Raw genomic sequence first — 24,599 nt, 5'->3', positions numbered from 1 at the left:
AACTCCATTTACCCAGTTTGATTCTATATCCCTTGATACCCTTGCCTAACAAAAACTTATCACACTCAGTTTTGAGTTTTTTTATTTGAACAAGTGTTTCTTGACATTGACCTTGAATTGGCTTAGCTTAGTTTAACAGGAGAACCCAAAACACAGGGGGGGGGGGGGAAAAAAAAAGTGTAAAATATGTATCTATATTTTTTACATGTTCATTAGACGATGCTGAGTAACATTTTTTTTTTAAATGACCATATCAGCAGTTTTATATTTATAATTTTGCCAAGGACAATACCAAAACATAATGGACCCAAGTTTCCTCCTTTTTTTTGGCATTGATAATTGGCATAAATTCCTTTAAGTATGGGCTTCAAGTTTTACACTGGTGCGCACACAACGTAGATACCAACAATATATCTCGAGGGTTATTAATTGAAGTTGCTTAAGTAAGTTAGTGCCAACCAGTATTAATGACAACAGGTCGTGTTTCCACTTTGGCCGCAATCAGCAATCCGGGCACAAATTGTGTTGTTTTCTGAAGTTAAGTTATGGTTCAAGTTTCTGTTCAAACTTAATTGCATAATTACAAACATAAAAACATCCATCAACCAGAGCAATTGGACATCCTAAAAGAATGTCATTGCTTATTTTTCTCCCCTTGCATTAAAACAAAACCTTGCTGCATTCAAGAGTGGTAAGCTGGCACAGTTTTATTAATACATCTGAAACTGGGCTTAAAATCAAAAAACATATGCTTTTTTTGACTCTTATTCACCACCTGTGAAGAACCCGATTTTAAAATAACTGAAAATTACTTCAAAAAAACTATACAGAATCATACTAGTTTCATTAGTAATAAAAAAAATTGGTGTACCTAGTCTGTTTAAGTGTTTAAGAAAACTTTTAAAAAGGTTCTTCCTGGTGCCTTTGTACCTTAAAACAGTTTATTTTTTAAGAGACCCTCGAAGGACCACAGATTGCCACAATTGAGAAACTCGCCCAAGCTTATTAACTTGAACCGAGGCCATGGTCAGTTTTGTAGACAGGGCCAGCTTCCAGCCTGCAAGGTTGAAGCGTAAAAGATCATGGAAGCTCAATTTGCGCTGGATATAAACGTATGTTTGAAATTCCTCAACCTTTTACACTGTTTTGGCAAATTCTACCCCAGCAGATTTGTACTTATTTTGCTCAATGCAAGCTACAGCACTTAGACATTTTTTTTTAAAGATGGAAATGTAATTTTTTTTTTTTAAAACAATCTTTCCTTGAGTATAAAAAGGCAGGTTACATCTTTGATGGTTTAAGTGTTACATCGATGTGTGCAGCAATACTTAGGACATGCTGGAGTTAATGAAGAGGAAAAATCGTTTTATGCAATGAGTGGTTAGCATTTAGAATGTACTGTCTGGGTGGCGTTCAATAGGAGCTTTTAAAAAGGGAATTGGATAAATATTTGAAGGAGAATAGGTTAGTGATGCAGGGAAGGAGCCAGAGTGGGATGAACTGGATTGCTCTTTAAAAGAGCTGGTGCAGACTTGATGGGCTGAATGGATTCCTTCTACACTGTACTATTCTATTATTCTCTGGAAGCTCTCTCTAATTCACACCAGCAGGTTTCATACTCCAAGCACAGAATAGTGACCCATGCTGTCACCGAATGATTTCATTTCTGACACCAACTATCCCTCTGGTCTTTCTCAAGTTACAAATTTAAAAGTGCATGTTTAGCATAATATAAAGCAATGTTCTCCCACTTTGCACTCAATATACCAAATTATTGAATCTTTTGTTCAATGCTCTTGAAGCTGTCCAAACTAATTTCATTTAACTTTCTCATAAATTGGCAGAGCAAGCGATTTGAGAGTGTTGTTTCTGGCAGGGCAGAGATCTGAATTAATTTTCATTTTAGCTGCAATTCATGAAAAGAGTCTTGTGTGCAAGATAAACAATCCTCCTTCACATCCTTATTTTCTTGCACATGTCAGCTTTGTTTTAACATTGAAGTTAATCTCTGAAAGGGTGGAAAAATAAATGTCAGATTGCCTCAGTTAGCAACATTTTCACCTGTCAGAAGGTTGTGGGTTGAAACCTCACTCCAGCACTTGGCCACTTCACCTCAGTTGGGGACTCAAAGTCTGCAGGGATTGTTACTCATCTTTTGGATGAGTTATTAAGGCTCCGTCTAGCCATTCAGAGGAGCATACAGGATCCAAGGCACTATTTGAAGAGTAGGGAGTTCTCCCAATTTCCTGGCCAACATGCTCAATCAACACCCACAAAAAGAGATTTAAATATAGTGCCAATTAAAATGTATTTTAGCTATCTTTAACCACTTCTATGTAACTAAAGACTGAGCACCTAACTTCACAAGTGTGTCTGCTAAATTGAGGAGAACGTTGGGATGGAAGCAAGAGTTAATGTTGGATTTTTGTGGCTCAACGAGTAAATACTTTGACCTTCTCTCAACATTAGGTCATAAATCTGGAGTGCAAATATTCTCAACATTCCACATTTCTGTTAGCACTGTAGTGAAAGCCTATTTGAGGATGTGGCACAGCAGATCTAAACATGTCAAACACAGTTAAAACCAATATAGCATAAAAGAGTGTGGTGCTGGAGAACCAGGCTTTCTAGCAAGTTAATGTGCTAGCTTGACATGTTATATGCCAGTTAGATGGGGGCTGGCATCCACAATCTGAGAATTGTGCCAGATTGGAGACAAAGTTTATGTAAAGTTCATTCCCCATTCATTAAAGGGAGAGTTGGGTGGGGATATAAAAAAGAGAGCACATGCACAAGACAAGAGAAAGAAAAAATATCAGAAAACAAGTTAACCAGTGCACATCTCCCAATAGCCAGTCCTGGATTGAATATGCAAAATGTCTTCATACAAATCACCTGACCATCCTCTTAGTTGAAGGGATCATTGAGGGACTAAGGAGGTGACAGGAGCTTAACCAAACAATGGAGAAGGTGAGGTGGGGAGAAAAGGGAGGGCAGGGAGGAGTTGGGAGAGAGCTTAAGGGGAAATTCTACTTTGCACTACTTAATATGCAAATTCCACGTACAATGCAAGAAAGACTTGCATTTATATAGCACCTTTCACAACCCCAGGACATCACTGTGCTTTACAACCAATTAAGTGCTTTTGAATTGTAGCTTCAGTTACAACATAAAATTTAACTCAAATAACTCGGAGTGTCCAATGACAGCAATTAAAATGTAGTTAAAACAAAACACTGCTCCTGAAGTTAGCTTTTGGGAGTTTAATTCACAATTATACAACAATTAGCAGAGCTGATTTACTTTGTGTCTTGAGAGTAAATTGAAATCCGATAGAATAATTTTTGAAATGCCTGATCTGAACCTCTAGGCCCAGGGTCCAATCGTTCTGCAGCAGGCAAAACGAGAACCAGATCTCAAAATGCGGAGAAAGTAGCAGACTGCACTTGCCACACCTTATCCTTGAATATTAGCAATGAAAGTGGAGATCACAATAATACAGTATCCAATAGGCATTCATGCCTCACAAAAGCTGATTGTATGACATTGACACAGCAGTCATTTATGGCACAGAAGCAGGCCATTCAGTCCATCAAGTCCATGCCAGCTCTCCATGGCACTAGGTTGTCAATCCCACTCCACAGCTCGATCCCCATAGCCCCGCAAGTCTATTTCCCCCAGGTGACCATCCAATTTCCTCTTGAAGTCATTGATTGTCTCCGCTTCCACCACCCTTGTGGGCAGCGAGTTCCAGGTCATTACCACACACTGCATAAAAAAGTTCCTCATATGCCCCCTGCATTTTTGCCCAAAACTTTACATACAAACATACATCTCGGTCTTAAATGGGCAACCCCTTAACCTTGTAACATTAGTTAACGGGAACAGCTTTTCTTTGTCTAACTTATCTACGCCTATTATCTCATACACCATTAAATCTCTGCTCAATCTCCTTTGTTCTGAGAACAAACACAGCTTTTCCGTAACTAAAATCCCCCATCCCTGGAACCATTCTGGAAAATCTCCTCTGCACCCTCTCAAGGACCCTCACATCCTCCTGAAGTGTGCTGACCACAACTGGACGCAATATGCCAGTTGGGGGCCTAACCGGAGCTTTGTAGAGGGTCAGCATAACTTCCCGGCTTTTATACTCAATGTCTTTATGAAACCCAAGATCCCGTATGCTTTACTAATCAATCTCTCAATATGTCCTGTCGCCTTCAAAGATCGATGCACATGCATACCCCCTTTTGTTTCTGCACACTCTTTAGAACTGTGCCATTAAGTATATATTGCCTCTCCCTATTCCTTCTGCAAAATTACATCACCCCACACTTGTCTGTATTAAATTCCATCTGCCACCTCTCTGCCCATGTCCTGTTGCAGGCGGTTCAGATCTTCTGTTTGCCGTACCTCCAGAACACTGTTTACCATCCTCCAGTCTGAACAGCAACCATTTACTGCGACTCGGTGTTTTCTGTTCATAAGTCAATTTTTTATCCAATTGAACACTGACCCTATTACTTGAGCTTCGATTTTCTTAACCAGCCTTTTATGTGGCACCTCATCAAATGCTTTCTTAAAATCCATATAAACAACGTCCAACGCATTGCCTTCATCAGCCTTCTGTTACTTCCTATTAGTCAAGCATGATCTGCCTTTTACAAATCCATGCTGACTCTCCTTAATTAACTCGAACCTTTAAGTGTCCATTGATATTTTCCCTGATTATAGTTTCTAAAACCTTTCCCACCACGAATGTAAAACTAACTGGCCTGTAGTTGCTAGGATGCTTGCTCCCCACTGTGCAACAGAGAATTTACCCCACAAATGAGTGGAAGGCAAGTGAAGAACATTGGTAAGGGAAAAACAGACAAGGAGGCCTTGCATTTATATGCCACCTCATCCTATCTCAGGAATTCGGTGCACTATATGACTTAAACGTGTCGTAGCTCTTGCGGGTAAATGCAGTAGTCATTTTTGCACACTGCGAGATTCCCAGAAATAACAATGACCAGTTAATCTGATTTTGGTGGTGTCTTGCTCAGACAGTGGCAAAATTCCCTTCTCTACCAACTGGTGCCATGGATCCTTAATGTCTGCTTGATGTGGCTTTGTGTTACAGCCTCAGTGACCTAGATGCTTGATTCTCATCCTGATTCTATCTTGGCCATCTCTCAAGAGCTCCAGGAACTGCCCATCATCGGTTTCAGCTATTTATTCCACAATGGAATTTACCTACAGCTGGTTGGATCTACATCGGAAATGCCAATTTAAGGACTGGTTTAATTAGAAAGAAATTGATGAAAAAAGAGGCTCAACCATGGGGGACCTGATCTTTATAAGGCAAGAACAATAACATCTGCAAACTCAACGTTGGAGTGTTGCGCAAACAGCCAAGTGTTATGACCAAGATGGGAGGAGTGCACTGTTAATTCAGTCCCACTTCTCCACGGGTCACAGCACATCAATAAATTTTCCCACTTACTGAAAACAGCTAATTAGATACTCTAATTGTCCCCCAAATAAAGCACACCGACTAGGTTTCTTCAAATCAACAAAAACATTAATTATTTATTATAACACCAAGTCTTAACCAATAATGAAGTAAATCTATATACACAGAGATATTATAGCTCCTTATTTTTCCCCAACCCTCATGCATATGCACATACCTCCAAAAACCAGTTAACCAGGGGGGGGGGGGGGGTGAAGGGATTTTTGTTTACAGCTGTTTTGAGTCAATATAAAAAAATACCCTTTCACTGAAAAGATATAGAAGGAAGTCATTTGGTTTGGCGATGTATCCTAAAGTCAAATAGTTGGATGCCACTCAGTCTTTCCAGGTGAGGTCTATGATGGGTAAGTGTTCAAGGAAATTCAACTTCAGCAGGCTTCACATAGGTCTTCACATCAGGGGTGTAGCAACAGGTGTCAGTTCACGGTTACACATTCGATGCAAATGTCCTTTTTAGAGAGACAAGATTTCTGCAAACATTCAGGGTATCTTAAATTGCAGGAGGCAAAAGGTACCACTCTTGATGCAGGGATTGATTCATCAGAGACAGGAGGCAATAGGAATCTGCAACATTTGATATACAGGGTTTCTTCTCAAAAGATGCAGGATTCTTTTACAGAGAGGTAATACTTCTTCTGACCTCCAGACTGGTCAGAATCAAACTTCAAAATGCCTGTCTTTTATCCAAACTCTCTGGCTTTTTAAAAAGTTCAAAACTGTAACTTCTCTCTCGCCACTCAAAGGGTAGCTCTGCGGTCAAACTCCTTACTGGTTTCCTTGAAATTACCTGCTTTCCTGTCCTGGTTTACAAATTCAGCTCCTGTTGAACTTCCTTTCAAAACATTCATAAAGTTCAGGTGTCTCAATGTCCACTGAAATCCTTTCAGTTTTTTTTTTAAACATACAGAATCCTAAGTTTCTAATACAACAACAAAAATCCTAAAACTACCTAAAATATCAGTCTAGCTTATGCTATCCAAGCCCTCAAGTGGAATAGGTAGATGAAAAGGATAGAGATCAGCTAGAGCATAATAATTCACTCATTTATGGGAACAGAATGATTCCCTCCCTCGCCAAAACATTTATGTTTCATTTTAATGACGTTTGTGTCCTTCAGAGGCGACAGTGAAATATATTGACACAAAATTAAAAGAAATAAAAAATGTATAAAAAGAGCGTGCAGCGGCTTTAGGTAGCCTAATCTTACAAGTCACTGATGCGTCCTCTAAAAACAGACCGTCTGAAGATAACACCATCAGTGGATCACATGAAAAGATGTCATGTGGGTTAGCAATAGAGGATCATAGAGCCACCTGCAACTGGAATGAGTCAGTCTATATTTCCAGACAGAATGTCTAAAAATAAGTCAATGGAGTCATTTCCTGCCCTTCAGCTGAAGCCAGGCTGACTAGGCAAGATTAGATGCTGACCAACACTTCAAGTGGGAAACCACCACTGTTGGCACCTCTTTTAATCTTTAACCTGTCGAAAATCTGAGAAACTGCTCAAGTTTAGTGAACATCTAGCTGCAGCCAGATAAAATTTAATCCTCTGTGATTACACAAATTTTTGCCAATGTAAATTAAACAAACAGATGGATGTAGCACAATGATTGATGATTATCTTCAGAAAAGTTTTAAATAGTGTTGGATAATCAAGTCTGCCTTATTTAGTGTGTAGGAAATGTTATGCTATCAACATTTTTTTTTTTTGGACAAAGTGATTGCTGACAACGCACCGGTTCGCTGACGTCAGAGTGCACCAAGATCGCAGCTACACGTTGCCAGGACTTAATGGCGCATGCGTGGGATGACGTCTTCGCGTTTCCGCGCCAGGTCCAGCTTCACGCGTGTACGATAAAACGTTATCGGGTATCCAGCCCCCAACTCGGCTGGAGGAAGCGACTGAACGGGAAACTTTGAGACTGCAAATCTCACCTCCCCCCGCCACTTGGCAACTTGCTCTAGGCCTCGCTGCTCCCCCGCCACTCCCCTTGCCGATTGTTACTCACTTCATACCGCTTCCCTCCTCTTGGCCACTCGCTCCTATGTCACCCCTTGATGTCCACTTTGCTTCTTCGGGCGGCGCCCAGTGAATGATCAAACATGGGAGCGAATGGCCGAGAGGACGGAAGCAGTGCGGCCTGGAGCTATCGGCTGTTGGGGGGGAGGGGGGCGGGGTGGTGAGGAAGCGGGGAGCGAGCAGCCAGAGAGTGGGGAACAATCGGCCAGGGAAGTGGGGGGAGGAGGGAGGGGGAGCAACGAGGTCTGGAACGAGCAGCTGAAGGGGGGTGGGGGGGCTGCGGGAGAAGCAGCTGGTGGCACTGGAGCGAGTAGTTGCATTCGGGTACATCGGGGTGGCTATTCACTGAATTTCCATTGGAAGATAAACATAAAATTCCTTTTGTATTTAATAGGATTAATGGAATACTAAATGGATCTGAGGGTTCTACTTAGTAGCATATTACTGGGCTTCCAACCAACTTAATGTAAGGTTAGTTTGCTCAAATGATCTAACCATAAGCATTTCCTGTGATAAATTGAGCAGCGCCATCTTTAATCCTGGCAGCTGCCTGAACATTGCAGACACTGACATTCCAGTTGAAGAGCCTGCATTTGCACATGTGCAAGTACTGCGCCACCTAGTGGTTGTGTTGTCAGCAAACATAGCTTTTTTTTTTAAACTGGGGTACAGCTCTATAGTACCTTGCCCAAATATCCTTCAGAGTAAACGTCAAAAAAGTTTCCAACTGAGGCATCACAGCCATCCCAAACGTTTCCTCATTCCGTATCTCTAATCTCCTCCAGTCTGCAACTCACCAAGAACTCTGCATTCCTCCAATTCTGGCCTCTTTGTGCTTTCCCCAATTTATTCATCTCCACCATTAGCAGTATTTTTAGCTGCCTAGGTCCTAAGCACTGAAATTTCTTCACTAAAGCTCTCCACCTCTTTCTCCATCTTTAAGACGCTTAAAACGCACTTAAAAAATCAAAACACTGCAGATGCTGGAAATCTGAAATAAAACAGAAAGTTCTGGAAATACTCAGCAGGTCAAGCAGCATCTGTGGAGAAAGAATCAGAGTTAACGTTTCAGGCCGGTGACCTGAAGCGTTAACTCTACTTCTCTCGCCACAGATGCTGCCTGATCGGAGTATTTCCAGCACTTTCTGCTTTTATTTCTTAAAACCTACCTCTCTGACCGAGCTTCTGGTCACCTGTCCTAATGTGTCTCAGTGTCAAGGAGTGACCAATAATGCTCCTGTGAAGCACCTTGAAATTTTACTATGTTAAAGGCACTATATAAATACAAGTTATCTGACACCTACACACATGCACTTCTATAGGGGATGCTTTAAGGCAATCAGGAGTGGGAACACATATTGCTGAATGAAAATTCTGCAGTATTCTCAAACATACAGCAAAATAAACCAGTTAATCCAACTGACAACAGTGCCATCAGATACTGCTCCAGGATTAACAGAGTCCGAATTGCTGCGGTTACTGTAGGTTCAAACTTTGTTGAACTAATGGAAGGAAAGACACGTGGAACCAGCACGGAGGTTGTGTCAGCAGCTCTACCCTTATATGGCACCTAGCACAACCTCAGAACAACCCAAAGCACTTTACAACCAATGAAGTACTTTTGAAGCGTAGTCACTGTTGTAATGTAGGAAACACGGCAGCCAACTTGCAAACAGCCAGCTCCACCATGTTGCAATGAGAAAATGACCAGATGATCTGTTTCATTGATTATGGTTGACTAAGTGGGCTCCAGATGTAGGGGCTTCCGCCCTTCCTCTGGATTCAGTCCAGAAGGTAGAGACGGAGTTGCAGATGCAGGGCAAGTCAGCGTCTCAACATCCTGCTCAGGCTATGCAGCCAAAAAAACAAATGGAGAGGGCACTTCACCCTTCAACTGCAATAGATGATCTCATCTGACCTCACCAAAGTTCCTAGGCTGCATTCCCATCATCTCGTAGATGGAAGGATACCATTCAACTAGTGATTATGGTTGGGGGATAAATATTGGCCAGGATACCAGGGAGAACTCCCCCTGCTCTTCTTTTGCCATGGGATCTTGTATATCCACCTTAGAGGGCAGATGGGCCAAGTATGGCTTTAAGTAAATGAGGTCCTCCAGTATCGCACTCAAAATAGATTTTCTTCACTAGTAGGGACGGCCAGTATGGGGCTGATTTTACTGAGTACATGCTGCCGGTTACACTCACCCACCAGTTATGGGTATCTTGAAATAATGGTCATTTGCTCACTGTTCACCAGTTATCGAAATGAACGGACATGGTGAAGCTCAGGAATAGGCACCAACATGTCTCACGAAGGACATTTGACAAAATTATTGATTCAGCCACGGACATGGGGATAATAAATCTTTATATAAAAAAAGTGTATAGTCAACCTAATGACATCAAAATAGTCCAATTTAAAACAAAATAATCCCTTTCTACATGTACTTAACATTGTTTTTGCTTGCACAAGTAGTCAATGTCTGCCCGCACACTTGATAGTGTCTCAGAACAATTTTTTTTCTCCTCTGATTAAAACAGCGTGCCTTTAAGACACTGTTTAAAAAGTGTGCCATAGCTGCACCTGTTCCCTAGGCCACAGCAGGAGAGTGGGGACATCACATGGTGTACTGTAACTTTTAACAGTGTAAAAACCAGCTTCAACCGGTTTGAACTAGAGAGAAACACCAGCGAAGCATGCTTGCCTTGAAGGAAGAGAATTCTCTCAGCAGAAATTCTACAATGAGCCACAGGCTGTGTTAATTGCCTAAGAAGAAAAAAAACCCTTTTGAAGAGAACATGCGTGTTGCTGGAAGTAGCAAAACTCCTTTTCATTACTTCCAATTTAAGAAGTCTTTGCTTCAAGATTGACTCTCTCTTGACTGACTGCATTTTCTGGAATTCACAGTAAAGTTTCAACTGCAAGACTACCAATTTTAAAATCCATATAAAAACCTGTTATACTCCGTGTTGAAAGAATTGGGTGATTCTTGCTGCATCGAAGTGCTTTGAACGAATATCAAGTAAAGACTGTTCATCAAATTCATGTGGAGACTTCAAGTGGCATCTGATTGATGAGATGTCCAGATTAGAACAACCAAGAATGTAACTCAAAGACTTAGTTATTTATTTATTAAGAAACAAACACCATTTTTAAAAACCAGTTAATTGTTAGTTTTTGAAACTGTGTGAGAGAATGGGGGAGTTAGGTTAAAATAAGTTATAAGGTCTTTGGACATAAATTTATAATAGTGTTAAGATTTAGTTTATTAATAAATAGTTAATTTATTGTGGTTTAAAGATACTTGCTTTAGTGTATTTTTTTTTAAATTCGGTGGGTTAATAAAGTGTTCAATTTGACTGTTTTACGGTCAAACTGGGTGGGAAAACTTTAATAATATGCTGTGACCTATGGAGTGATGGGACTGAACTGACAGTGCATTGTTCCAGCCTTGGTTGTAACATATTAATTGGGGGTTCATCTCTGGGATAAGATACAAATTGGAGTCTTGCGTCTGGCTTCATATTAGAAGGGCCTGTACTGCGCTGTAATGTTCTATGTTCTATGTTCTATGTAATTGCTCGTCTCTGGGATCACATGAATTGCTCTCGCATCTGGGATCATATTAATTGGGGTGCTCGATTGTCAGGATCCAAATCTAATGCCAATTACATGAATTATAAGGGGAGTAATAATTTCAAAGATAAAAATAAAAGGAACCAGGTTTCTTGTGTAATAAGGTACAGTCTCTACAAACAGAATGGCATTAGCAGTTGCTGCAATGTTTCTGGGAAAGGAGAATGTATCCCTCAGTGACTTGACAACTTGAACTAAGAATAAACTTAAAGATCTGGTAGCAAAAATGGGGTCAGAGTTCAAATCAGGTGGTTAAAAAAGCAGAGATATTTGATGTAATAGACCAACATTTAAAATCAGAAGGAGGAGGAGGAACAGGAAGATACTAAGTCAGAGAGTGATACAGTAGAATTAGCCAAGATTCAGTTAGAAATGATAAAACTTGAACATGAAAAAGAGGAAAGGGAGAAAGAGGGTATTTAGGTTAAGAGAGATAGAACTTGGTCTTGACTCCAAGGAAAATTCATGTCAGGAAGAATCTGAAAGCAGCCCAGGACCCTGCGAAAAGCTGTTAAAATTTATACAAGCTCTTCCTAAGTTTGAGGAAAGGGACATAGAGGCATTTTTCATATCTTTTGAAAAAATAGCCAAACAGATGAAATGGCCAAAGGAAAGCTGGGCACTGCTTATGCAAAGCAGGTTGTTAGGCAGAGCTCATGAAGTTTATGCCATACTTCCTGAGGAGGCTTCTACAGATTATGAGATGGCAAAAAAGTCTATTCTCGCTACATACGAGTTAGTCCCTGAAGCTCACAGTCAGGAGTTTCAGAACTTATGGAGATTGGCTGGGCAGATCTATGTAGAATTTGAGAGGATGAAGCTAATTAATTTTGACTATTGGATACAGGCATTAAAGATGGAAACCACACGCAAGAACCTTTCGAGAATGGATTCTTTTGGAAGAGTTTTAAAATGCAATTCCTTCAGTAGTGAGAACTCATGTAGATAACCTCAAAGTTTTGAAAGCTAGACAAGCAGCGGAAATTGATAATTTTGAACTTCTGAATAAGCCAAAACCTTTTGTCCGTCACCACTAAAAACCAGAGGAGAATAGAAAGTGGGAGTGTGAAAGGAAGGCAAGTAGCCGGGGACAAGAACGAACAGCTGGGAATGCCTCAGGAGCACCTCCTCAGGCCAGAAAAGGCAGGTGCTGAGGGTAGAAGTGAGGTTCGCAAGCCAAAGTGTTATCATTGCCAGAAAATGGGTCATCTTCGTTCAGAATGCTGGAAATTGTGAGGTAAACCCATAGGACTTGTCGAGGTACACAAAGCTAATGCAGAGGAAAAGACTAACTGAGTATAGCAGACAAGGCTATAACTTTAAGGGTAGCTGTAAAACCGGATACAAAAACTAAAGAATAAGATAGCCAAAAGTTATAATGCATTTTTATCAAAGAGGAAAGTAACTCCATATCCTTTAAGTGAGGCAGGAAAACCTATTATATTCAGGGATATAGGAGCAACCCAAACTCTCTTGCTGGGGACAGTGCCTTGAAAGCTAAAATTTTAGTTAATGGAATTGGCGGGGAGTATGTAGCCATATCTTTGTATAAAGTACGCCTAGAGAGAGACTTAATATCTGGGATGGTAACTGTAGGGGTTGTCCACAGTTTGCCAGAAGAGGGAATTGATCTATTCCTAGAAAATGGGTTAACCGGATCAAAAGAATCAGTTTCTCTTCTAATTACAGAGGAACCAAGTGAAGTTAGGGAAGCAGAACAATTACAGGAACAAGTTCCAAGAATAATTCTTGCATGTGTAGTCACTCCAGCAATGGATAAACAGGATCCACTGTCAGAGATAAAAGTGGAACCACCAACAGATAGAGTATCTGAAATCTTATTTGGGGATTTAGATAATCCAAATGAGATGTTTAACAGATCTTCTATAATTGCAGCACAGCAAGCTGATACAGAGATACATAGAATAGCACAGACAGCCCTGACAGAAGCTGAGGCAAAAGGAGTTCTAGAAGGCTATTATATGGAAGACGGGGGCTTTGAGTAGGAAATGGTGACTGTCTCATAGACCTGTGGACGAAGACGGGTCAGTTGTTAAACAGATAGTGGTACCACTTAAATATCACCAGGGATTATTCAGGTTAGCACATGACATTCCTTTAGCAGGATATAGGGCAATTCGGAAGACCAAATCACATGTAAGCCAACATTACTACTGGCCAGGCCTTACAAAAGATGTAAAGTAGTTTTGTAGGACTCTAGAACACCTGAAAGCATCCCAAGCCAATATGAAAAAATAGGCAGACAATAATGCAAAGTTCTGCAATTTTCAACCTGGGGATGAAGTATTGGCATTGTTACTGTTACAGAGGGAACTCTTAAAAGCACAGTTCAGTGACCCATGTCGAGTGATCAAAAGAGAGGGCAAGGTAGATTACTTGATTGACACTCCAATCACTGGAAGAACCACCAGTTGTGTCACATCAGTATGTTAAAGCAACAGTATTGCAGAGAGGAGGATAAGCCAGTAGAGGTATGTCAGATAATCACGACAGTTGGGAAAGAAAAGGACATAAGGATGAGGCAGAAGGAGGCCGAGACAATTCTCAGATTGAACCTCCAACTATCAGATTAGTGAATACAGAATGGCTAGGAAAATTGGGCAACATGCCTTTGCACTTAGAGGCAAAACAACAAGACGACCTAACCAGGCTCTTCACAACATTTAAAAGAGTCTGTAGGGATAAGCCGAGACGTGCAACCTTAGCGACACGTGATGCGGGTACAGAGGAAACCAATCCTTTAAAACAACATCCTTGCCACTTAGGTCCAGACAGACAGGCCCAAGTAAAAGCAGAGATCCAATGCATGCTGGAGGAAAGACTCAAGTGAGCCAAGAACTTGCCGGTGGTCTTGATGCCTAAACCTGGTGGATCGGCCCAACTTTGCATAGACAACAGAAAAGTCAATGCAGTAACGAAGGTAGACTCCTACCCAATTCCTCGTCTAGAAGACTGTAATGACAGAGTGGGCAGTGCTAGGTTTCTTACCGTGATCAACTTGTTAAAAGGGATACTGGCAAGTTCCTTTGAATCCTCGCGTCAAAGAGATATCAGCTTTTCTAACACCTGACCGTCTTTATCAGTGCCAAGTGATGCCATTCAGGCTCAAAAAAAAATGCCCCAGCCACTTTTCAAAGATTAATGAATCAGGCGGTAGCCTGTGTTCCCAACTGTGTAGTGTATCTCGATGATGTACTGATATACAGTAACACTTGGCAAGAACACTTAAGCTAGCTAAAAACTACAAGCAGTGGACTTAGTGATAAATCTGGAAAAAAGTGAATTTGGAAAAGCAAGAGTAACGTACCTCTAACTCTAAACAGGAAATAATGAGGTTTTTAGGGATGTGTGTGGGGGTTTTTTTGAACAGGAAATTTGTATGGAATTTTAGCACTGTGGCTGCTCCATTAATTGATTTGCTACAAAAAAGAAAAACAAAGTAGTATAGTCAGATAAATGCCAGACAGCTTTTTGAAAAACTAAAGGCAATCTTACTTAATGAACCAGTGTTGGCTGCTCCAAATTTTGCTAAACCTTTTAGAATAGCGATCGATGCTAGCAACCTGGGCGTTGATGCAGTCCTATTGCAGGATGACAAATTGGACATGGAGAGACCAGTAGGGTACTTTTCAAGAAAACTAAATTGCCATTAAAAAGGGTATTCTACTGTGGAAAAAGAAACATTAGGACTTTTGTTGGCTCTCCAACATTTCGAAGTATATGCCCGCCAAGACTACAAAGGAACACTAATATACACTGACCATAACCCATTAACGTTTGTGGAAAAATTTAAAAAACAAAATGCTAGAACATTTAGATGGAGTTTGTTGGCACAGCCCTAACATTTGAAAATTGTACATATTTCCGGGAAATGTTATCGCCGATGCTTTGTCATGAATTTAACCATGTAAAATAGATGGCAATGGTACAAAGAAAATTCTGTAGAGTGAATGGGGGCATGAATGTAAAAAAATGTTGTGTTTTTTTCCCCAGTTTCTATTTTATTTTGCATTGTAATGAAATGCATTTTAAGAATGACAGTGTAACATTGTTCAGGATGCAGATATACTGGCACTTCTGTGATAGTATAAATACACAAGATTGCCAATCCACCTCCACAGCACACTCCAGGATGAAGAGTGAAACTCTGGGCACTTGTGCCCAACTTCAAATTTACAGGTGGTAACATGAACCCCTGGTTTTCCTGAACTCAGATAGGAAGCAGGACACAAGTCGAATGTGCAAAACATATACACATGCATGAAGAGGAGTGTATCAAAGCAACATCAGAGGCCTCAGAACCAACTTCAGAGAGTGGAAAAAATATCAACTCTGCAATGGGCAGTCTCCATGACTATTGTGCATTCAAATTAATAGTTTCAATATGTGGTATATTTGCATAAGAATGCCAGGCTAAAGCATCCAAAAATCCAGTCTCACACTGAAAAGCATAACTGAGTCTTACAATAGAGCTTGGTTAATATACCTCTGTCGCAACATGACGTGGCCAGCCACTTAACACAGAAACTAGCAAAATCAGCTGCATGTCTTGTTCTTCCACCTCAAGTACCAATCATTTGCCCACACTGCAGTTTGAGGTCTGCCACCAGATTAGTAGACTTACCCAGTTTACACCAGTGAGCTGCTGCATCAGTTATTAGCACTGGGTACTAATGCTTTTGCAAGTTTGCAAGTTTTCCCTGTGTCTGCGTGGGTTTTCGCCGGGTGCTCCGGTTTCCTCCCACATCCAAAGACTTGCAGGTGATAGGTAAATTGGCCGTTGTAAATTGCCCCTAGTGTAGGAAGGTGATAGGGAATATGGGATTACTGTAGGGTTAGTATAAATGGGTGGTTGTTGGTCGGCACAGACTCGGTGGGCCAAAGGGCCTGTTTCAGTGCTGTATCTCTAAATAAAAAAGGCTGCAGATGGTGCACATAACATGCATGGGCTTGCACTGTCTCCCTTACTTTTCAAAATCAACATTCTAGATCAACAGGCTGCCTGCAGGTCAGAAGCAGCATGCCTGCTGAATTTTAACTTTCCTTTGGCCAAGATCAGTATTAATAAGTTTTTAAAACTATGGAATGGAAGAAATGAAACAAAGGGAAAGATTTGTAGGCAGTAATATGAAGTATCATATAACCTGCCATAATTATACCTAAAACAAGGTTTTGGGGTAGTTTGGAAGGACATACAAATGTTCTCATCGTTGTTTTCAAAACTCTCCATGGCCTTCTCCAGCCCGATAAACCTTTGAGATCTCTGCACTCCTCTAATTCTGGTCTCCAGCACATCCCTAATTTTGATCATGCCACAGCTAAGGGCCCTGTCTGCCTTGGGCCTAAACTCTGGAATTCCCTCCCTAAACCTCTCCGTCCCTCTAATCGTTCTCTCTTTTAAGACGCTTCTAAAAACTTACCTCTGATCAAGCTTGCAGTCGTCGTTCCTGATTTTTCCTTCCATGGATCAAAGTCAAAAAAGGTTTTTTAAAATTGATATCACTCGTTAAGCACCTTGGAACATTTTATTCTGTTAAATGCGCTATTTAAATGTAAGTAGTTGTTGAACTATATTCATCCAAATTCAAAATGTCTGTTTTTTTAACCTCAAAATCATCTTCTGCACACTCCCAATAAGTGGTGGCTTTCACAGTCAGATTCCATTGGTGCCCATAACCTTCCAGTACCATGCCCTATTGGTCATTCCACCAATAAGGACCTACACAAACAAACCCAGTTCATTCTTCGTCCAATATTCACACGCTTGCACTCTACACACATAGGGATAATGAAAAAAGAGATGGGAAAGGCCAGCTAATTTTGTATTTCCTACAACCCAGTGGGCAGTAAACCCAGTCATGGTCCCATCACGTCCCCGATAGACCAATTCAGTATGGATCAAGAATCAAATCTTCCTTGTCTTTATGCTGTCATCATATGGGCATGGTGTGTTCATCTGCTCAGCCAGCAGACAAACTCAAATGCTTTTTTAAAAGGTGTACCATTTAGGGCACAATATCTGCCATTATGCACTTTGCAGGCTGGATGTGATGCAGCAGCTATAACTTCAAGTATCTCAATAGTCAGACTTTGCAAAAAGTTACTGCTGCAATACCATAACAATAACACACCTAGCATACACAGTGTTACAACCGACCACTCCTGTCAAAGCCCCCAAAATTTGTTTCTCCAGTTATTTCAGAGAGACGATGCTGTCAGAAGGTATTGATCCTTGTTCAAGCTGCCGAGCTGTTTGGGGTTTCCCATATTGTTGTATGCTGAGTCTTGTGGTGAGATCTCTGATCTTATCAGCTGTACTTCAAATTGCAGTGCACTTTATGCTTGTGTGGCTGTGCGTGACATGTGTGAAAGTCAGTGCAGCTTAATATGGTCACAGGCAAATCGGGTTACATTCAATTGACGTTGACTCTTTGAAGTAGCTTCCATCGCAAGCTTTATTTTCAGTATGATTGTGAATCCAGGTTTCGAATACTGGGACGCTAACCGGGTTGCAATGACATCTAAAGTTAGATTTTAAATGTGGGTGGTCAGGGATGGTTGTGGTTCACTTTTGTTTCTGTCCAAATGAACAATTCTGTCTTCACTGGAAACTGTATTACCCACTCACATCTGAAAAGCAGCTGATGCAATAGTGACACCTCAGAAAGCAATAAGTGGGCAGAGTAATAGACACACTGCTGGTCACTGCAGTCTCGTTCTCTGAGGCTCAGGCCATGACAACGATTTGGATTTGCAGAATAAAAGCAAAATACTGTGTTTGCTGGAAACCTGAACTAAAGCTGGAAGTGCACAGCCAGTCTGGCGGCATCTGTGGAGGGGGAAGCAGAGTTGACGTTTCGGGTCTGTGGCCTTTCGTCGGGGCTGGCAAGGGTTGGAGGTGTGGTGGGCTTTGGGCGGGTGGGGGGGGGGGGGGAAAAGAGAGAACAAAAGGTCTATGATAGGGCAGAGGGTGGGAGAGGTTAAATGATAAAGATGTCTGCCCTCTGCCCTATCATAGATACCATTCTCGTTTGTTCTCCCCCCCCCTCCCCTCCTCCTCACTTGCTCGGGGCCTGTTATATTTCTGGCCTTTGCCAGTTCTGGCGGGGGGTTATGGACCTGGGGTGTTGGCTCTGTTTCTCCTTCCACGGATGCTGCCAGACCTGCTGCGTATTTGATGCAGTTTCTGTTTTTATTTTGGATTTACAGAAGTTGTCTTTTAGAAACTCTCCTCAGACTAAGCTGACGATTTCATGCAGTTTTTGCACAAATGCTGAGATAGCACCTTTAAAACTACCATACATCTCCCTGACCACTTTGCAACAGACTGTTTTTATGTAGGGCACGCTACAACTTCTGTATTGTGCTGTTCATCATTGAAGTTAGGATGATGCTACACATGGGAGACTGCCTGGTCACTATACTCAGGCAAGATTGGTTGGGATTGACCTGTTTGGATGTCAGGGGAGAAACCTGTTGATGTGAGGCCATCCTATGCTATTTTCCGGGGAGGGAATATAAGTACAGGTGTAACAAATAGAATAGCCATAGAAAGCTTTTCTTAATATACATATATGCATATATTAAACAACGATTCTGCAGTAGCTGCAAAATACAAGGTTGGGACTGGCATATAAAAGACATTTATGGGCGGCACAGTGGTGCAGTGGTTAGCACCGCAGCCTCAGAGCTCCAGCGACCCGGGTTCAATTCTGGGTACTGCCTGTGTGGAGTTTGCAAGTTCTCCCTGTGTCTGCGTGGGTTTCCTCCGGGTGCTCCGGTTTCCTCCCACATGCCAAAGACTTGCTGGTTGATAGGTTAATTGGCCATTATAAATTGCCCCTAGTATAGGTAGGAGGTAGGGAAATATAGGGACAGGTGGGGATGTGGTAAGAATATGGAATTAGTGTAGGATTAGTATAAATGGGTGGTTGTTGGTCGGCACAGACTCGGTGGGCCGAAGGGCCTGTTTCAGTGCTGTATCTCTAAACTAAACTAACTAAACTAAAATATACGATTCTGATTGTGGTGGGACTAACGCACTGTTAATTCAATCCCGTTGTTCCATAGATCGGCTAACATATGATTTAAAAACTTTCCAAATTAAAGAAAGACCCAGCCAAATTGTACCATCTATTAACCCTCGAATGAGGCTAACCAAACCAGGTGTCTTTAAATCAATAAATTAACTCTTAAATTAGAAGAACTAAATTCTTAAACACTACAAAGATATAAACAACATTTAAAATAGAAAAAAATTTAGAGTCCTTGCAAATTTACAGTCCAACGTTTCTCGAAGTCTTCACAGAATGTTGCTTTCCTTCTCCAGCAAATTTCAACAATTAACGACTTGCAAACACTTTCAACAGAATCAATCTGACTTTAGAGTTTAAGGGATAAAAGATAGTCACAGTCTAACTTCCCTTTCTTCAATTTAAATTACCAGAGATCTCTGTTTTGGGCTTGACTTTTTCTTAGAATTTTGATATAATAATTAAGCAGACTAAAAATTCTCTTCCTTCAGTTTAAATGGTTGAGAGCTCTTTTCAGGTGTGTTCATTACAGCTGTCTGTGTCTTTGTTCTGTGTGTTGTGTTAGAACAAACTGTCTTCCACTAACAGCCAGTTCAAAACTGAATTGTAACAAATGTATCACATCAGGCTCATTCGCAGTGGCTATATCTGCGGTAACGAGAATGCACCCTTTGAATCGCAGTCTCCAAACAACGAAAATGCACCTTGCTATAACTCCTGAGGCTTGCTGGTTCTTCAAGCAATACTGATCCATTACAAGCCTTAAAGGAAAACCGCATATTCCGAGAAAAAAAATACAGGACCATGACAACAGGCACAATCAGATGACCACTTATTCCACTACTACTGGAAAGAGCAACATCCCCTTTGCACTACAAGCCAGCAAATGATGTCAGAAATGCCAACAGCAGCAATGCCTTTGCCAATGGGGAAACAGTGATCCCTTGGAATGACGGCTTCACTTCATGTCCCTGGTCCAAGCAGTCCACAGTGACAAACAAACTGCACACATTGGCTGCCCTAGAGCAAGTCTGTAATCCTGCGGTGTGCAAGCACAGACCAGCTATGCAGAAGCACTGCTGTCCTGTATGAACTTCACTGGATGAAGATCCATTGCGAGACTGGCAAAGTTGCCCACAAGATTAATAGTGCTTATATAGTACAAACAAGTCAGAGTCATGGATTAGAGATTGATCAGAAATTTTTTTTTTTTTTATAAAGTGTTTATATCGCAGGAACATGATTAAGCCATTCAGCCCCTTGAACCTGTCCCACAATTCAATGACATCCTGGCTGATCTGTACTTTAATTTCACCTCATAACCAGATCACAGAATTGTTACAACACAGAAGGAAGCCATTCAGCCCATCGTGTCTGCACCAGCTCTCCAAAAGAGCAGTTTACCTAGTGCCACTCCCCGGTCTTCTCCCCGTAGCCCTGCACATTCTTCCTTTTCAGATAACAGTCTGCATTGAGTGCTGCTGGAGGCAGAGTGTGAAGAAGGGAGCTTGGTAATTGAGGGAGTTTGGGAAAGAGGGTGACTTTCAGTTAAGAAAATAAATTTGAGTGCACAGTGGGTGTTGGGTGCTTAAGGGAGGGGCTTCTTTCTTTCTTCTACCTTTTTTTTTTTACAGTCTCCAATAGCTGCCTCCCTCTTCAGTACAGGGGAAGTTGATTGGTGAGTAACTGGTAAGTTATTTCACTTCTCATTGTAATAAAACATTTTTTAAAAAAGTTACATTATGGCAGGTCAAGTCGGCCAAGTGGAATGTACATCCTGCAGTATGTGGGAAGTCATGGACGTGCCACTTGTCCGAGACAAACGTATCTGCAGGAAGTGTCACCAACTGCAAAAGCTTGAGCTCTGGCTTTTGGAACTCGAGCGGTGGCCGGAGTCACTTGTGCATCCACAAGGCGAGGACTATGTAGGCAGGTGAAACAAAGTCAAGCATCAACTCAGCTTAGAAAGCAGAATGTCAAGACAAGGTTAAGGGCACTCCACCTGAATGAATGCAGCATTCCAACAAGTTAGACGACTTAAAGTCCCAACTAGAGGTAAATGATGGGTATGATCGAATTGCCATAACAGAAATGTGGCTACAGGGTGAAGACTGAAAACTGAATATTCAAGGATATGAAATTTAGGAAGGACAGGCAAAAAGGAAAAGGAAGTGTTGTTGCACTGATAATAAAGGGATGGGATCAGCACATTAATAAAGGGAGGAACTCAGATCGGAAGCACAAACTGTGGAATCTGTTCAGGTGGAGCTAAGAAACAGCAAAAATTGGTAGAACTTGTTTGAAGGCCACCAAACAGGAGTGGTAGTGTGGGGCATGGCATTAATCAGGAGATTAGAGTAATCACAGGTGATTTCAATCTGCATATAAACTGGGTAAACCTAATGAGCACTAATGCTGTGGAGGACGAGTTTCTGAAGTGTGTTCGGGATGGTTTTCTAGAGTAGATCGAGGAACTGACTAGAGAATAGGCTATTTTACGTCTAATATTATGTAATGAGAAAGGGCTAATTAATAATCTTGTTGTAAAAGAACCTTCAAGGATGAGTGACAACAATATAATAGAATTTTTCATTATGTTTGAGAGTGAGGTAGTTCTCTCAAGCCAGGTGTTACATTTGAACAAAGGAAATTATAAAAGTTATGAGGGGCAAATTGGCTGAGGTGGATTGGGAAAATACATTAAAAGGTATGACAGCACATAGGCAATGGATAGTCTTTAAAGAAATATTACATAGTTTACAGCAACTACACATTCCTGCAAGGCACAAAAACCTCAAAAGTAAAGACAGTCAACGGTGGATAACAAAGGAAGTTAAGGATTGTTTAAAATTAAAAGAAAAGGCCTATAAAGTTGCCAGAAATAGTCGTACATAAGAGAATTAGGAGGATTTTAGAATACAGCAAAGGAGGACCAAGAAACTGATAAAGAAAGGGAGAATAGAATATGAATGCAAGCTAACAAAAAATATAAGAATGGACTGTAAAAGCTTCTATCGGTATGTAAAAAGGACACGTTTGGCTAAGACAAATGTCAGTCCATTACAGGCAGAGTCAGGAGAATTTACAATGGGAAATAGAGAAATGGCAGAGAAGCTAAATGATTACTTTGTGTCTGTCTTCACTGAGGAAGATACAAGAAATCTCCCAGAATTAAAGATCCACGGGATTAGGAGGAATGAGAAATTGAAGGAAATTAGTATTAGTAAGGTTGTATTGAAGAAATTAATGGGCTGAAGGTTGATAAGTCCCCAGGACCTGATATTCTACACCCCAGAGAGTTGAAAGAGGTAGCTATGGAGATAGCAGATGCATTGGTGATAATCTTCCAAAATTCTATAGATTCTGGAGCGGTTCCTGCAGATTGGAAGGTCACAAATGTCATCCCACTATTTAAGGGAAGGAGAGAGAAAACAGGGAATTACAGATCTGTTAGACTTACATCAGTCATTGGGAAAATGCATGAATCTATTCTAAAGGATGTGATAAATGGACACATGGATAATAATGATCTGATTGGGCATAGTCAACATGGATTTATGAAATGGGAAATCACATTTGACGAACCTGTTGGAGTTTTTCCCGAAGATGTTACTAACAGAATTGATAAAGGGGAGTTGGTTGGACGTGGTATACTTGGATTTTCAAAAGGCCTTGGCTAAAGTCCCCCACAGGAGGTTAGTTAGCAAATTTAAAGCACATGGAATAGGAGGTAATATTCTGGCATAGATTAAGGATCGTTAATAGGCAGAAAAGAGAGAGTGGGAATAAACAGGTCATTCTCACATTGACAGGCTGTGACTAGTGGGGGTACCGTAGGGATCAGTGCTAGGGCCCCAGCTGTTCACAATCTATATCAATGATTTGGATGTGGGGACCAAACATAATATTTCCAAGTTCACGGACAACACAAAACTAAGTGGTAACGTGTGTTGTGAGGAAGATACAAAGCGGCTTCAAGGGGTTTTGGACAGACTTAGTGAGTGGGCAAGAACGTAGCAGATGGAATATAATGTGGAAAAATGTGAAGTTATCCACTTTAGTAGGAAGAACAGATGTGCAGAGTATTACTTAAATAGTAAGAGATTAGAAAGTGTACATGTAGAAAGGGACCTGGGTGTCCTTGTCAATAAGTCACTGAAAGCTAACATGCAGGTGCAGCAAGCAATTAAGATGATTAATCGTATGTTAGCCTTTATCGCAAGAGGATTTGAGTACAGGAATAGTGAAATCTTGCTTCAGTTGTATAGAACTTTGGTTAGACAGAACCTGGAGAACCATATGCAGTTTTGGTCCCCTTACCTTAGGCAGGATATTATTGCCATAGAGGGAGTGCAATGAAGGTTCACTAGACTTGATCGCAGGATGGCAGGACTATCCTATGAAGAGAGATTGGGGAAACTGGGCCTGTTTTCTCTAGCGTTTTGAAGAATGACAGGTGATCTCTTTGAAACCTACAAAATACTTAAAGGGATAGACAGGATAGATGCAGGTAAGATGTTTCCCCTGGTTGGTGAGTCCAGAACCAGGGGAAATTTCAAAATAAGGGGAAGCCACCGAGATGAGGAGTAATTTCTTTACTCAGAGGGTTGTGAATCTTTGGAATTCTCTACCACAGAGGGGTGTGGAGGATCAGTCATGGAGTATGTTTAAAGCGGATATTGACCGATTTCTAAAAACAAATGACATAAGGGGATATGGGGATAGTGTGGGGAAAAAGGCATCAAAGTGGATGATCAGACAAGGTCATATTGAATGGCAGAGTAGGCTCGATGGGCTGAATGGCCTACTCCTGTTCTTACGTTCCGAGCAATCCAATCTTGAAGGCCTCGATTGAACCTACTTCCACCACACTCAGGCAGTGCTTTCTACAGCCTAACCACTCACTGCATGAAAAAGTTTTTCCTCGTGTCGCTATTACTTCTTTTTGCTAATTACCTTAAATCTGTGCCCTTTTGTTCTCTATCTTTTCATGAGTGGAAACAGTTTCTCCCCATCTACTCTGTCCAAGCCCCTCACGATTTTGAACACCTCTGCTAAATCTCCTCTCAACCTTCTCTTCTCCAAAAAAAAAGTCCCAACTTCAATCTATCTTTATAACTGAAGTTCCTCATCGCTGGAACCATTTTCGTGAACATTTTCTGCACTCTCTCCAATGCCTTCACATCTTTCCTAAAACGTGGCACCCAAAACTTGACACAATATTCCAGTCGAGGCCGAACCAGTACTCTGTACAGGTCTAACATAACTTCCTTGCTTTTGTACCGCATGCCTCTGTTGCCATGCATTTCACAACCTGGGGGTATCCTAAATGAGTTTTTGGACAGTCCTGCCATCCTGCGATCAAG

The 24,599-nt window shown here is 41.2% G+C and overlaps 1 protein-coding gene across 7 annotated transcripts in view; it reads right to left on the bottom strand.

Moving 5' to 3' along the window:
* Positions 1-24,599, bottom strand: part of cd276 (CD276 molecule) — a 344,803-nt gene that overhangs the window by 319,118 nt on the left and 1,086 nt on the right. The window contains exon 1 of one of the 7 annotated variants that reach the window (XM_068015426.1): positions 10,498-10,585. The exons of the other annotated variants lie outside the window; for them this stretch is intronic. The gene's annotated coding sequence lies outside the window, so the exon portion shown is untranslated. Of the gene's footprint in view, positions 1-10,497; positions 10,586-24,599 lie in introns of those variants that run through there. 7 annotated transcript variants of the gene reach the window in all.

The sequence above is a fragment of the Heterodontus francisci genome, chromosome 35, assembly GCF_036365525.1.
Source record: "Heterodontus francisci isolate sHetFra1 chromosome 35, sHetFra1.hap1, whole genome shotgun sequence".
Classification (NCBI taxonomy): Eukaryota; Metazoa; Chordata; class Chondrichthyes; order Heterodontiformes; family Heterodontidae; genus Heterodontus; species Heterodontus francisci.
The sequence above is the reverse complement of the archived record's forward strand: the minus strand, read 5'-3'. Positions and strand labels throughout refer to the sequence as shown.